The sequence below is a fragment of the Heteronotia binoei genome, chromosome 5, assembly GCF_032191835.1.
Source record: "Heteronotia binoei isolate CCM8104 ecotype False Entrance Well chromosome 5, APGP_CSIRO_Hbin_v1, whole genome shotgun sequence".
NCBI classification, from domain to species: domain Eukaryota; kingdom Metazoa; phylum Chordata; class Lepidosauria; order Squamata; family Gekkonidae; genus Heteronotia; species Heteronotia binoei.
In genome coordinates, this window is record NC_083227.1 from 66748763 (window position 1) to 66763249 (window position 14487).

General features: G+C 42.7%; 1 protein-coding gene across 1 annotated transcript in view; it reads left to right on the forward strand.

The window, feature by feature from the left end:
• The first annotated feature begins 2001 nt into the window (after positions 1-2001).
• Positions 2002-14487, forward strand: part of LOC132572476 (contactin-4) — a 706005-nt gene continuing 693519 nt past the window's right edge. The window contains exon 1 of the mRNA XM_060239572.1: positions 2002-2085. The gene's annotated coding sequence lies outside the window, so the exon portion shown is untranslated. The remainder of the gene's footprint in view (positions 2086-14487) is intronic.

A 14487-nucleotide genomic window follows, 5' to 3' on the forward strand; every position in this document is an offset into this window, starting at 1 on the left:
TTAACTTGAATTCCTGAAATGCTTTAACCTGAATTTTAATTTTTGTATTGTTTTATCTGATGTGTATCTCCCACAGCATGGCCTAGGTCAAGATGGGACCATTAAGCAAATCAAATAACAACAACAAGCCCAGTTTTAATTAGCAAAATAAAACTCTGTGAATAGTAAAGTCCCCATCCCTGCATAACCCCACTGTGAATGAGGGTAGTGGTTAAGTGTGCAGACTCTTATCTGGAAGAACCAGGTTTGATTTCCCACTCCTCCACTTGTACCTGCTGGAATGGCCTTGGGTTAGTCATAGCTATCGCAGAGGTTGTCCTTGAAAGGGCAGCTGCTGTAAGAGCCCTCTCAGCCCCACCTACCTCACAGAGTGTCTGTTGTGGGGGAAGAAAATAAAGGAGATTGTAAGCCGTTCTGAGACTCTGATTCAGGGAGAAGGGTGAGGTATAAATCTGCAGTCTTCTTCTTCGCAGATGCACAACTTACCTTTTTCAAGCAGGTGGAGATCAGTGACTATTGTTATTTCTGTTTTAGCCATTAGAATCAAACATTGCCTTCTAAGGCTGTTGTTCCTCATGCTCAAGGGCTTTCCTGAACTGGGGGTTAAGTTAGAAGTCAGGGGACCCCCCCCCCCTCCTGGGTGTGGATCACAATAAACTTTAGATTCCAGCCTCCATGGATATAGGATTTTTAAAAATTGATACTGCCTTTGGAAGTATGAAGCAAGCAAACAAATCAGACTCTTCCTAACAGCAATCAAGTGTCAGATATAATGTTATAGATGGTCGTGTATGCATTCAGAAGAAGCACAGACTCCATTATTCATTATAACTGTGTGAAAGCCTATGTGCACAAACAGCCAGTGGTGTTTCTTGTGCTTGTCATTGAGGCCCTTTTAATGAACATTTATCACATTCATCCAAACATATATTTGAATTAATATTACGTGGCTTGGTGAGCACCAGTAGCTCACCAAGACATATATAGCTCACCAGACATATATTTGAATTAAGTAAATAAGAAGTGCTACTATAAAGAACTTTTCAGTCTGAACGTTATTTGAAAGGACCCTTCAGGATGTACCTAGGAAAATGGCTATCTATTTCAATACATCTTAAGTCAATATTAATTCCAATAAAGCATGATCCCCTCTTAGAAAACCTACTACTATTGGAGAAATAGGTCAGCAAAGAACATTCCAATTCTTCCTGAAATAACCCTCAAAAGTTTATCTGGTGATTTATCTAGTATAAATATGGTTATAATCCTGGGGTGTCACTTCATAGTGGAGATTTTTTCTGGACAAGTGATAGCTTAAATGTTGAGCCAGCATTTTACAGACAAGTACAAACATTTTGATAGATACTATTTGGCTGCATATGTAGCTTGGCTTTCAAAAACTGAATTCCTTAATGGCAACAAATCTCTTTTAGATGTGCTTAGGATGAGCACAATTTAAAACTAGCCACTTAGAGTCAAACTTGCTATTTTGATGCTTTCTTAAAGAAAGAGAAATGATACAGGGGCAAGTGAACATGTTTCCCAAACAGAAGACACACACTTCTAATGATGTTTTCCTCTTGCATCCAAAGAGACATTTGTACAAAATGGTCATTATGCTGCTTTGTTGATACACGTAAGGACTGACTAGTAGAGCAGGATTTTCCTGATAAAAAAAGAATAATTCTTTTAGAAGCAGACACCATCATTAATGGGAGTGAAATTTCACCACAATTGCCGTGAACTTATGGTTCCCCATAAGTATCATTCAGGATAGGTAACAGACTCTACATAGGCTGCATGTCACTGCCCCCCCCCCCCCACAGTCTCTTGTTAGCAGGTGAGATGTGAGATTTTTTAAAATAAAAAATTAGCTCTTTTACGTCATGAATTAGAGATCTGATGTTACTCATAAAAATTTCATTACATATCTAACTTTAGTCATAGTGATGCTTCTCAACCCCATGTTTCAGCATTCAATCTGTGAATTTTCTCTCGTAGGTAGATGTTGCACATTTGGGACCTTTTGTCATAGATATCTGAAGAGCCAACCCATGAACGGTTTAAGAAGTGTTTCAAAAAGAGGTAAGAATAATTATTAAACAATGTGTCTTGAGATATAAAATATATATTCTTAGTTTTTAAAAATTCTTTGTTGCTGGAAACATTTAGGAAGCAATCCTTAACAGGTTTGCTCAGAAGAAAGTCCAGTGTTATTCCGTGAGCTTATTCTCACAAAGATGGTTTTTAGGATTGTAGTTATCTTTCTGGGTTTTTTTTGGGGGGGGGGTATATCCCACCTTGCATCCTAGTAGTTTTTGAGTGGATTGCTTTTACTACTTTTACTACTACTACTTTTTAAAAAGGAACTTCAGTATTTTTCATTTTCTGTTGTCTTAAAACTATATATTTCCTATGTAAATCACATTCCGCTGACACTTAAGCAATAATAATTAGCAATGTTTACACTAATTTTTATATAGATTTATTGAAATTTTTGTTCTGCTTGTGAGTGAAACAAATGTCTTGAATTTTTAAAAAGTCAAGCTTGGCGATAAGTGGAATGCAGAACTGATTGACATGCTGGTCCTGTTCTTGCGAATGCGTGTGCATCCTGCCTGTATGTGTGTACATCTGTTTGTAAGAAAGAGCCAGTGTGTGTTCACTTTATGAATGAAGCTGGGTACCAGTACCCAGAAATGTGGGGCTTGCATTTAGCTGTACATGCATTGAATTGTAAAATGAGAAGTGTAGCATGAGTATATACAAACAACAATCAAGTGCACACTATACATGGATTGTAGTGTACGTGTATTCGTTGTAATTTGTGAACGAGGTTTCACAGTGCTATGTTCAGAACACATTCCTGGGAGTAAGCTCTAATTAATAGACTTGAGAAGGATTCTGAGGATATATGTTTAGGAAGACATTGCAAATTTACTTGTATTTCTCTGGCATAAGAATGTGCATTTGTAGGTGTATTATCTCTAAATAAGCATGTCTACTTATTTGCTCGCAATGTTCCCCCCAAGAGAAGAACAGAAAGGGCCAACTAAATCTGAATACACCTTTTGCAGGAGTCCTTCACTGGGAATACTTTGATGTTTCTTGTAAACTGGGAGCAGCAGCTTTGGCCTTTAAATAAATCTCATAGTAATAAGCATCCATTTGCTCACATTTCATCACTTTAATATCACAGTCCTGCAACAGCCTTTTCATAGGCTGGATATTTCTATGTCTTAAGTTTCCAGTGTCAGCCTAACAGGCAGTCTGAATGCTTGCATTTGCCTTGTCATGTATGATATACGTGTTCAGCATCATGTCTCAGGTAAAATAATTCATCAATCCTTTCTACTGCTACTTTAATATCAGATTCTGGGCAAAAGATATGGCACATCTCTCCTTTTATCTCAAACTCATTTCCTCTTTTCACAAGCTTTGAGGCAGACAAAACATTTGTATCTGCTTTGGATGCATATACACATTCATTTAGGAAGATTTCAACAGCATCTCCAGTAATATCCAGCACTTTGACTTTTGCCACAAACATTTAAAAGGGTACTGTCTGCCTGCAGGAGATGCTTTCTTTTTTCTTCATCCAGTTCAACAAAATAACTCAAGGTTCTGGTGTTGACCTGAAAGGCTTTTAGCGGTCTGGGATCCACGTACGTTCAGGACAACCTCTCTTGGTATGCCCCCAGAAGAGCATTATTCTTGGTAGACTAAAATCTACTGGTTGTCCCTGGCCCGAGGAATATCCAACTGTCCTCAACCAGAGCCAGGGCATTTTCCGCCTTGGCTTTAACCTGATGGAATTCTCTACTGAATAACATCTGGGGCCTGCAGGATGTGAAGCAGTTCTGCAGGGCCTGTAAGGCAGAGATGTTCTGCCAGGCATTTGGTTGAGGTCAGCGACAGTTGTATCATCTGGCACTCCCATTTTCCACCCTCTCTGCCCCCCCAACAAGTGGTTGGCTCTCCTGGATCTTCTTTGTGGTCTCTGTCCATCACACACTCATACCAAGAGATCGATAGTACTTCTCCCCACTGCCTGCCTTCACAGATCCCGTGGGGCCAGCATCAGTGGCAATACTTATACGGGGCGTATCCCATGCAGCCTTCCTTTCCATGGCTTCCTCCACGCCAGATGGACTAGGATCAGTTCTCTGAAGCTTCCTATCGATCCCGTACATCTTATAGACCTTCTAGGCAAGCACCATCTGTGTCGGTATCAAAGCCGCCCGACGTCGAGCCGATTCGACAGCATCGGGAACCCTCTCAACAGACTTTTTCAGAGAGAATGAAAAGCGTAACAACGGACCCTGTTTCCTCCCCGACTCCACACTTGTCGGAACGGTCTGACTCTCCTGATGCGTCACCCAGGTCCATTGATGGGTCGTCCCCAGAGGAACAAGAAACAACCTCATCACCCGGGGAACCCTCTCCACCGCAGAAGATAGCAGAGGAGCAACCCATTTCAGCTTCGGAGGACTTAAAGTCTTATGGTGACCTCATTAAGCGTATCGCTCAATCTTTGTCCCTTACTACTGTCCAACCTCAACCAGTGATTACTGACACCATTTTTGACATTGTTCAAATGGACACTTCTACTGCAGTAGCTCTACCACTTACTACCGTCATGCTGCATACCGCAAAATCTTCCTGGGAGAAACCAGCTTCCACTCCCATCTCATTGCGTCAGCTGGACCACATATATCGCATTCAAGAGTCCAGTGCAGAATTCCTCTGCACCCACCCCAAACTGAATTCTGTAGTAGTGTCCTCATCTTCCAAGGTGAAGAAGTTACACTCTGCCCCGCCAGACAAGGAAGGGGAGAAATTAGACAACCTAGGAAAGAGGCTATATTCTGGTTCCCTGGGTGTAAAGGGAGGGAATGACCTTAGCCAAGCAACAACTTAATTCGGCTAAGCATTCGGGTGACACCTGTGCTAAGACCCTGATAACAGCTATCTCTCTGAGACGTCATTCCTGGTTGCGTTCCACGGCCTTACAACCGGACACTCAAGCCTACATTGAAGACTTACCTTTTGATGGCAATGGCCTCTTCAGTTCAAATACTGATTCTGTATTACAGGAGATGGATAAGAGTATCTGAACCTCCAGAAACCTGGGAGCCTCCACACCTCGTACCCAAACTAAGCGTAGCGTTGCAGTAGCGTTACAGTTGCAGAGTTTTCTGGATGACACTTCCATCTTAGATTCCCACCAGTCCGGCTTTCGTCCGGGTTATGGGACGGAGACAGTGCTTGTCCCCTTAGTGAATGACCTCCAGCGGCATCTGGATCAAGGCGGCGTGGCGGTGCTGATGCTGTTAGATCTGTCGGTTGCGTTCGACATGGTCGACCATCAGTTACTGACCCGCCGGCTTACCGACGCAGGGATTAGGGGGTTGGCCTTGCAGTGGCTTTCCTCCTTCCTTGATGGACGGGGACAAAGGGTGGCAACCGGGAGAGAGCTGTCCCAGAGGCACTCACTAGTGTGCGGGGTTCCGCAGGGAGCAGTTCTCTCTCCGATGTTATTTAACATCTACATGCGCCCTCTTGCCCAGATTGCCCGGAGGTTTGGGTTTGGGTACCATCAATATGCAGATGACACCCAGCTCTATCTACTAATGGACGGTCGGCCTGACTGCATCCTGAAAAATCTGGACTTAGCATTGCAGGCTGTGGCAGGATGGCTCAGGCTGAGCAGGTTGAAGTTGAATCCAACGAAGACAGAGGTCCTTTGCTTGGACCGCGGTGCTCTGGGAAGGGAAATCCCTCTTCCGGTTTTTGATGGTTGCTGAAAGCGGCCCACAGGGTCAAGAGCTTGGGGGTTCTTCTGGAGCCTACACTGTCAATGGAGGCACAGATAGCGGCCACTGCCAAGTCCGCGTTTCTCCATCTTCGCCGGGCAAAGCAGCTGGCCCCCTTTCTTGAGCGCCGGGACCTAGCAATTGTGATCCATGCAATGGTCACCTTGAGATTGGATTACTGTAATGCCCTCTACATGGGGCTGCCCTTGTGCCAAACCCGGCGGTTGCAGCTGGTGCAGAACGCGGCGGCTAGACTGTTGTTGGGACTCCCAAGATGGGAGCATATACAGCCGGGGCTGCGCAAACTGCACTGGCTGCCAGTGTTATACCGGGTTCGTTACAAAGTGCCGATCATTACCTTTAAAGCCCTATATGGCCGAGGACCTGCCTACCTGAGGGACCGTCTCTCCCCATATGAACCCCAGAGAGTGCTGAGGTCAGCTGGAAAGAACCAGTTGAATATCCCTGGGCCAAAGGAGGCCAGATTGAAGACTACCCGGGAACGGGCCTTCTCTGTCACAGCTCCACTACTGTGGAACCAACTCCCGGAGGAAGTGCGGGCCCTGTGATGCTTGGACCAGTTCCGCAGGGCCTGCAAGACCATTCTATTTAAATTGGCCTTCACTTAACGCTGAGATAAGATAGATACGCTGAAGATGTTATTAGCCACTGAATTTCATAAGATCTATGTTATAGCACCTTAATGTTAATTTAATTTAATATAAGCTGTTTAAAATGATGGTTTTATTTAAATGTATTACTATGTATTATGGTTTTATTGTATACTGTATTTGTGTGTTGTAAGCCGCCCTGAGCCTGCTATGCGGGGAGGGTGGGATATAAATAAAAAGTTATTATTATTATTATTCTCTCCAATTACTGGCTTGGAAAACTGTCTTTTTGGTGGCAATTATTTCTGCAAGGAGAGTGGGCGAGCTAGCAGCACTCAGATGCGACGCCCCTTACTTGTGTTTCACCAATGACGGAGTAGTGCTTTGTCCAGATATCACCTTTCTTCCCAAGGTGATTTCTTCCTTTCACTTGAGCACTGCAATCTACCTTCCAGTATATTTTCCTAATCCAGCTAATGATTCTGAATGAAGACTTCATGCCTTGGATGTGAAATGAGCGCTATCTTTCTATCTCCATCGTGTATATCCCTCCCGGAGGGACTCCAGACTTTTTGTTTCCTATGCCACTGCATCTTTAGGGCAGCGGATATCGTCCTAAAGGCTTTCTAAATGGATAACTGAAACCATAAAGCTCTCTTATCTATTGAGCAAGAAGCCCCTGCCAGGGCCCATACGAGCCCATTCCACTCGAGCCATGGCGACTTTGGTGGCTTTCATGAAGGGTGTTCCGCTACGGGACATTTGTAAGGCTGCCACTGGTCCTCCCTGCATACTTTTGTGAATCGTTATGTGTTGGACCTACACCTTTGCCAGGATTCGTCGGTGGGCCGTGCTGTTCTGCAGTCTTTTTCCTGCTGATGGACCGTTGCACCCTCCTCCAGGTAGGATTTTGGCTTGCTAATCTCCCATCAGTGTGATGCACAGAGACCATGAACAAGATGAACAGGTTGCTTACCTGTAACTGATGATCTTTGAGTGGTCATCTGTGCAGTCACACTACCCGCCTTCCTTCCCCTCTGATGCCGGTCCATCTTTGGGATCATGCAGCGGTCAGAAGGAACTGGTGGGATGTCCGCTCCCATCTCAGTGAGCATGTGCAGTGGGGCTTCTGGGAATGCGCACTGGGACGTTGGTGCGGAAATCCGCAGCTTTTAAGTTTACCGATCGGGATCGGCACTGGTGCCTAATCCCATCAGTGTGACTGCACAGATGACCACTTGAAGATCATCAGTTACAGGTAAGCAACCTGTTCATTCTTTTTACCATCATCTTTTAGTAGTTAGTGATTTTATGGTTTTAAATTGTATTATATTTATATAGCATTAATTTTATGTTGTATACCACCCTGAGCCCCACTTCAGTGTGGGGTGTGTGTGTCTAAAATTGGATATACAAATAAATAAACTCTTAGAATTGCACACATGACAAAAAGATCCAGAATCATGCAGTCACAGATTTTCCCCTTCTGTTTCTTCACCAAACACCACACAAGCAAACCATTGAGGAGGTCTCCATTTACTGTCATCTCTCCTGTTGCTCTGAGTCCCACCTTTACTGATGGTTTAATGCCCCTTTTCATTCTTCAGAATCTCACAACATGCCCAGTGAGTGAATATGTGATGCTAGAATCCATCTGGAGCTAACAGTAACTAGAAAGATGTAGCTGGATAGTTAGACAGTTTATTGTTTTTATTCTGATCATGTTACCCTTCCTGATTTTATTAGTAAATTTTCTTTTAGCTAATTTACACGTGTTCTGTGTTGTTCCCTTTTACTCTGCCAAAATATCCAGTGATAGTGCACTTGCAATAGGGAGAGGAACAGGGTGAAAATTGCTCCTTTTCTTTCTCTTCCACTTTTCTTTTCTTTCCACTCGTGCAAGATACAGAAGTGGAAATCTTGTTCTATTCTCCGTTCTCACTGCAGCTGCCTAACTCATTCAGCTAGTAGTGCTTGCAAGTCCATTGACTCTGGGAAGTAAAATTTCTTGGGATTGGAACTGCTCCAGGAAGAAGGTGAACCTGGGGATTATCATGGAATGTCAGTGCTTTCCAGAACGCAAGACTTAATATCATAAAGGTTTTAGAGTTGGGGAATTTCTCCATTAGAGAGCAGCAGTTTGTCCCAGTTGGTAGTATTGAACTAAATGGATCAGTAGTCTCACTGAAAGACAACTCCCGCCATGCCTTCCACTCCCCCCACCCTTACCCTGCTCATTTACTTGCAGCCTTTGACCTGCTGTCTCAGCCATATGTTCAGCACTCTTGTGGGAAGGGTATGTGTGCCTTGTTGTAAGGGTTTAAGAACAGGGAAAAGGTGCATCAATGGAGAGCCAGACTGAGCCACAGCTAGATCTGGGAGTTGGCAGCCTCCTACTCTTTCTTCTTCTGTTTGTCAGGAAAGCAGGACTGGGGTGCGCTGGGTACATGAGCTGATGTGGGAGGAAGGGTGAAATAAGGAAAAACATTCACCCACCTGCCTGCTTGCCTGCCTCTAAGAGCTCTCTCAGCCCCACCGACCTCACAGGGTGTCTGCTGTGGGGAGAGGAAGGGATGGAGATTATAAACTGCTCTGAGATTCCAAGTGAAGGGCAGGGTATAAATCCAATCTCTTCTTCTTTCCCACCCTCTTTTTTGAGCCTGTTTGCACTTCAGCTTTTGAGAAGAGCTGGTAACAGCTGAGCTGGGTAAGTAGAACGGACAGACATACTCTGCTGCCATAGCATCAACAGAGAGACTAATAAGTAAGCTGAGTCATCCTACACTCTACTGCTCCTCCCCTCCACCTCAACTCCATAACTTGGTTCAACATGAGGGAAGAATCACCTCATGATTGGTCTCCTGGTTTTCCAGCATGCCTTCCCCTAATATTGCCCTCCCTACAGTGATTTCTCCTGGTAGTTCACAGGATATTTAAAAAGTGCCCCCCACAAACAAACAGAAAAAAAACAATAACCCTGGAATGTACCCTGTACAAATTCTCTGGGAAACAGCAGATAATGCTTGGTCAGTGTTATGCAGAATATGATGGAATGAGGTGTATTCATAAGCATTGGTGTGGGGTTCGCCTCCTGAGTTCTTTATATTTATTTAAGAGTTTGCCATGTACTATTACGTTTCAGTGAACTTTGTTTCACTATTAGGATTTGTCCAAGCAGAACGGTCAAATCATATTACCTGATTAGCTTTCCTCTTTTCTGACACTGGCTAATGCTGACATTTCAGCCTAATAGAGCTGGTCAATTATTCATTGCAAATAATTTATCTGATGAGTTTTGGCGTACTTCTTTTCAAAAATTATTCAAGGCTGATTTTCCCCATTCTCATCATTTAACCTGATTTGTAAAGGGGTTGATGAGGAAATAATTTATTCAGCAGAATACCCAGAATTTCTTGGTAAATCATATGAGATTAGCTGTTCTAAATAGGACCACCCAAATTATTCTTCAGTAGGAGGTAGGGGAAACAGTTGGCTTAAAATAGCACCCTCAACCTCTTCATCTATGTGTCGTGTTTGCATGTCCCTCACTGTTTACAGAAGTTACTACTGTTCTCTGTGGGAGCTTATTTATTTATTTATTATTATTTATTACTTTACATTTATATCCTGCCCTCTCAGCAAGTGGAGTCAGGGCGGCTAACAATCAATTATAAAATACAATTTAAAACATTTTGTGGTGCTATACAACTTTGATATGGTGAGATCTAGTGTCCTGGCTTCTGGTGTCCTGGCCCCACTAGTGGATCTGGTTTTTTGGCTGCTGTGTGACAGAGGGTTGGGACTGGATGAGCCATTGGCCTGATCCAGCATGGCTTGTCTTATGTTTTTAGCTTCAGTACATTTTTTTCTCCAGCTGTCCTCCTATCAGATCAAGAATCTTTTCATTATTGTAAAGGCATTATGATGCTATATAGCCAGACTTGATTGTCTGTCACAAAACCAAGGTAATGCTGGTAGGCTTTACTCTTGCTTTGGTGATCAAGCTTCTCCCCCTGCCACAATTTATAGTTCTCTGTTATGAGCATCACTGTTGAACAATTGTGTACACACACAGAGACACACACACACACACATTTTGTAAGGGTATAACACATATGAAAAATGTTTTAGTTCTAAGATAGTTTTTGAAGTTTCCGTAGAATGATCAGCAAACTAGGAAGATTCCAGAACTTTAGGGAAGGGAAGTTTGTCCTTGAAGTTGTGACCAGTTTTGGGAAGCTCCTCAAGACAAAATCCAATATAGAGACTTTTAATGTATTTACTGTTGGCTAGCCCTTGTTAACCCTGACCTGGATATTCCAGGCTAGCTCAGTCTCATCAGATCTCAGAAGCAAAGGAGTGTGGGCCCTGGTTAGTCTTTGGATGGGAGATCACCAAGGAATACCAGGGTCGTGACGTGGAGGCAGGCAATAGTGAATCACCTCTGAATATCTCTTGCCTTGAAAACCCATGGGTTTGCCATAAACCGTCTGTGACTTGAAGGGGGGGAAAGCCTTGTTAACATCTGACATTCCAGTCTACTTTTCTTCCGTTAGAAGCAAGATTTCCCTCTGTTCTTCTTTCCCTTTTTTGTGACTAAGCCACCCTAGTAGTCTGTTTTCTTATTTCCTGAAGAATTCTGGCAATCTCATCCTGTCACAGTTGGAAAGGAATGAGAACCCCCTTTAACTTATATAACTTAAATAGTACTCAAGTTTTTATATTCCAAATTTAACAACACATTTTATTCAACATAGAGGGGAAAGGTCAGGGGAAATCAGGGGTAAAATTTCTGAGGTAAAGCTAGTACATGTGCAGACTTTAGTTCTTATGTTTCAGGCTCATGAGAGTTTCTTAAGTTATTCAGAGTTACCTAAAATCTTTATGTTGAGAGGCCTTTGTTCCAGTGTTATCCCCAAACACTTCTGTACACTTTCTTTGAGTAGTCTGCTCTTCTGATTTCCAGAAGGCTGGTACACTCTTTCCACTACTCGAATCCCTTTTTTGAAATGAGTTCATGTTGGGCTTTTTCTACAAAAAAAGCACTGCTTGGCCCTGATGGGAGTCTCCATCTACCTACCTACTTTTCCTCGCCAACTTTCTCCAGTTCTCCCGTTTATGTTAAGCTGTTCTCAGTCAGTTCTGAAGGCTTTCTCTGCTCAGCTGATGCTAACCAATCAGATCTCTTGGAACAGCCTTTCACCAAAGGCTCTCTGGCTCTGTGAAGAATTAACCCTTCACAGTCCTTTATTTGTTTACACAGCACTTCTAAGCTTTTAATTTAATATATCACATTTCTGTGCTATTGTGGTTTTTTAAAATGTGAATGGTTTGGTCAAATGTGTGATTCCATCCACTTGAACATTACCTGCCTTGGAACAAGGGCAGAAATTTTGACACATAGTTCCTGTTCTTAAATGCTTACCCCAGGGGTATATATGGTTGCCACACTGAAACAGAGTAGCGGGGCTCACATCTAATGGTGAGTATAACATCATTATTTTATTGTCAGTCACTCTTACAAAAGGATTCTTACTGTGACCCAGGAATTTTTCAGTCCTATACAAACTCACATTTGCCAAGACATTTTTCCTATAATATTCTACACAAGATGCACATGGGATGCAGAGCGAAAATGCATGTCCTAACCTTACCACAAAGCTGGAAAACCCAGAAATAGATTGTCACAGTTTAAAATGCACTGGGGACCAGTCTGTATTCACAAGTTACTCAGAACAGCCAAAAATAGAATATATATCCTGACTTGTCATCCATATTTTAAAAGGAGACAGTCAGCAAATCTGATGCTGTGGAGACAGGAAACTGCTATGGTTGAAGAACTTGGCAGTACTGTGAATTTCAGTGTCTGGCGGGGGGGGGGGTGTTTAACTGAAAGCGCACATCATTATGGGTATTTTTCTGCTTCTCAACACAGTGTGTGCCAACCCTGCATTCTGTGATACTTCTTACAACTGCCAAACTGTGTTGTGGGTACCAGTTTGTTTGGTAAGTTGTCTTATGTTGGTAGTATTTAATGGAGACCAGCTTCTATAAACAACAGTCAGTTGATAGCTCAGGGTTTTAAAATGTTGCTGGGTTGTTCCTTTTCTGGCAGATACTATGGTTTTTCATATTAGGTATTTTTCAATCTTACAAATGTTTGAAAGTTATATGCAACTAATATTCTTTCCTATGTCAACTTTCCTAAATTATTAGTGTCTATTAGGAATTATTTGACTCTTGTAAATTATAAATTCAATTTGTGTGATTTTGTTCTCTGAAAAAAAATGCAATATCACCCACAAACAAATACTAATACTTTAAAATTGGGAAGTTATTTTTTTCTAATGTATATTTATGACAACTAAGGTTCAGATACTTTCACTTTTCATATGGGAAGTGATTTAAATAATTAAAACAAAAATTGAGTTCAGTGGCACCTTAAAGCACACAAAAGCTTATACCCAGAATTAAATTTTGTTGGTCTTAAAGGTGCTACTGGATTCAAACTTTGTTCTGTTGCTTCAGACCAGCAAGGCTTACCCACCTGGGGTTGCCAGCCCCCAGGTGGAAGTGAATTATCCCTCAATTTCACAGGCTCCTGCCTGCCACTGGTCAGCTGGCTGGCAAGGAGGAGGTCTGCCACCATTGCCATGACCCAGTGCAATGTCCCCAATATGATGACATCACACAGAGGTGATGCCATCACACTAAAGTGTCATCATCACACCGGGGACATTGCACAGCAATGATCTGGTATTTTGGGAAAACTCTATGGTTATCATAGAGTTTCCCCCCAAATGCCAGTGTCAACATCCCTTTGCAACCTCCCTGGCATGTTGATGTCACTTCCATGTGATGTCATCATGCCAGGGACATTTCATGTGGCAATGTCACCCCACCCACCCCTTCCCAGAAAGCTCCCTCCCACCTCCCTCCGGCAGGTATGTAAGACCTGGCAACACTATACTCACCTGAATTTAACAAATAATTGTTCCTCTCACCTGACCTGGATAGCTCAGGCAAGCCCAATCTCATCAGATCTTCGAAGCTAAGCAGGGTTGAGTTCTAGGATGGGAGAATTCCTTGAAATACCCAGTCAAGAGGACAGGGGCAGCCTCTATTCAGCCACCTCTCTGAATATCCTCCAGGCCCACAGTAAGGGTCAGTCGCCAGAGGCTGACATGAATTCCAGGTGCAAACACACATGCGCGCACACTCACACACATGTTCATCTCAGTATTGTGACATCTGACTAATTTAGCTAGTACAGCAGGATTGCTCAACAATAGCAGCTTATGTAAAGATAGATAGCTCACTTGTGCCTGATTTATTTTTACCTTCCCCTCCTCTATGCTGCTTTTTTCTCCATCTATTTGTGAGACAGTAATGGAATTGTAAATTGATTTAGCACCATCTGAAAATGTGTTTTAGCTAGTTTAATTCTTTGGATTTTAAATTGTATAGATTTGCTGTTCCTAACTGCCCTGAGCAATATGTATTCAGAGAAGGGCAGTTTGTAAATCAAAAATATAAATAAATATATGCAATATGGAGACATTGTTTTATTTCTTTATAACATTTATTCCACAACTTTCCTTTTGGCCCAAGGTGCCTTACAAACTATAATTAAAACTTTACAGATTAAAACTAAATACTCCTTCTTCAGAATATTCCTCATCCCTTTTAAAACATGCCTGCCTTTCATACTCCCTCAAAAATTCTGGCAAATGAGCAAATTTTACAGCGCAGATCTTCAGTGGGGTGGGGCATTATCCCTTAAGGGAACACATCCACAGTACAGAAGACTAGAGTTTGGTGGGCCATCCTGAATGGAGGAGCAGCCAACATGTGACAGCCTTACAACTGTGGCTGGCACATGTGAACATAAGAGAGGAAATGGTCCTTCAGATATATGGGCCTGGGCCATGAAGGAGTTTAAAGGTCATACCCAAAATCTTGAATTGAACTCTGTAATAAACTGGGAGCCAATATAGTTATTTCAAAATGGGGCACAACATTTTCCCATCGGCTAGCCCGTGATAATAATAGGGCAGTTG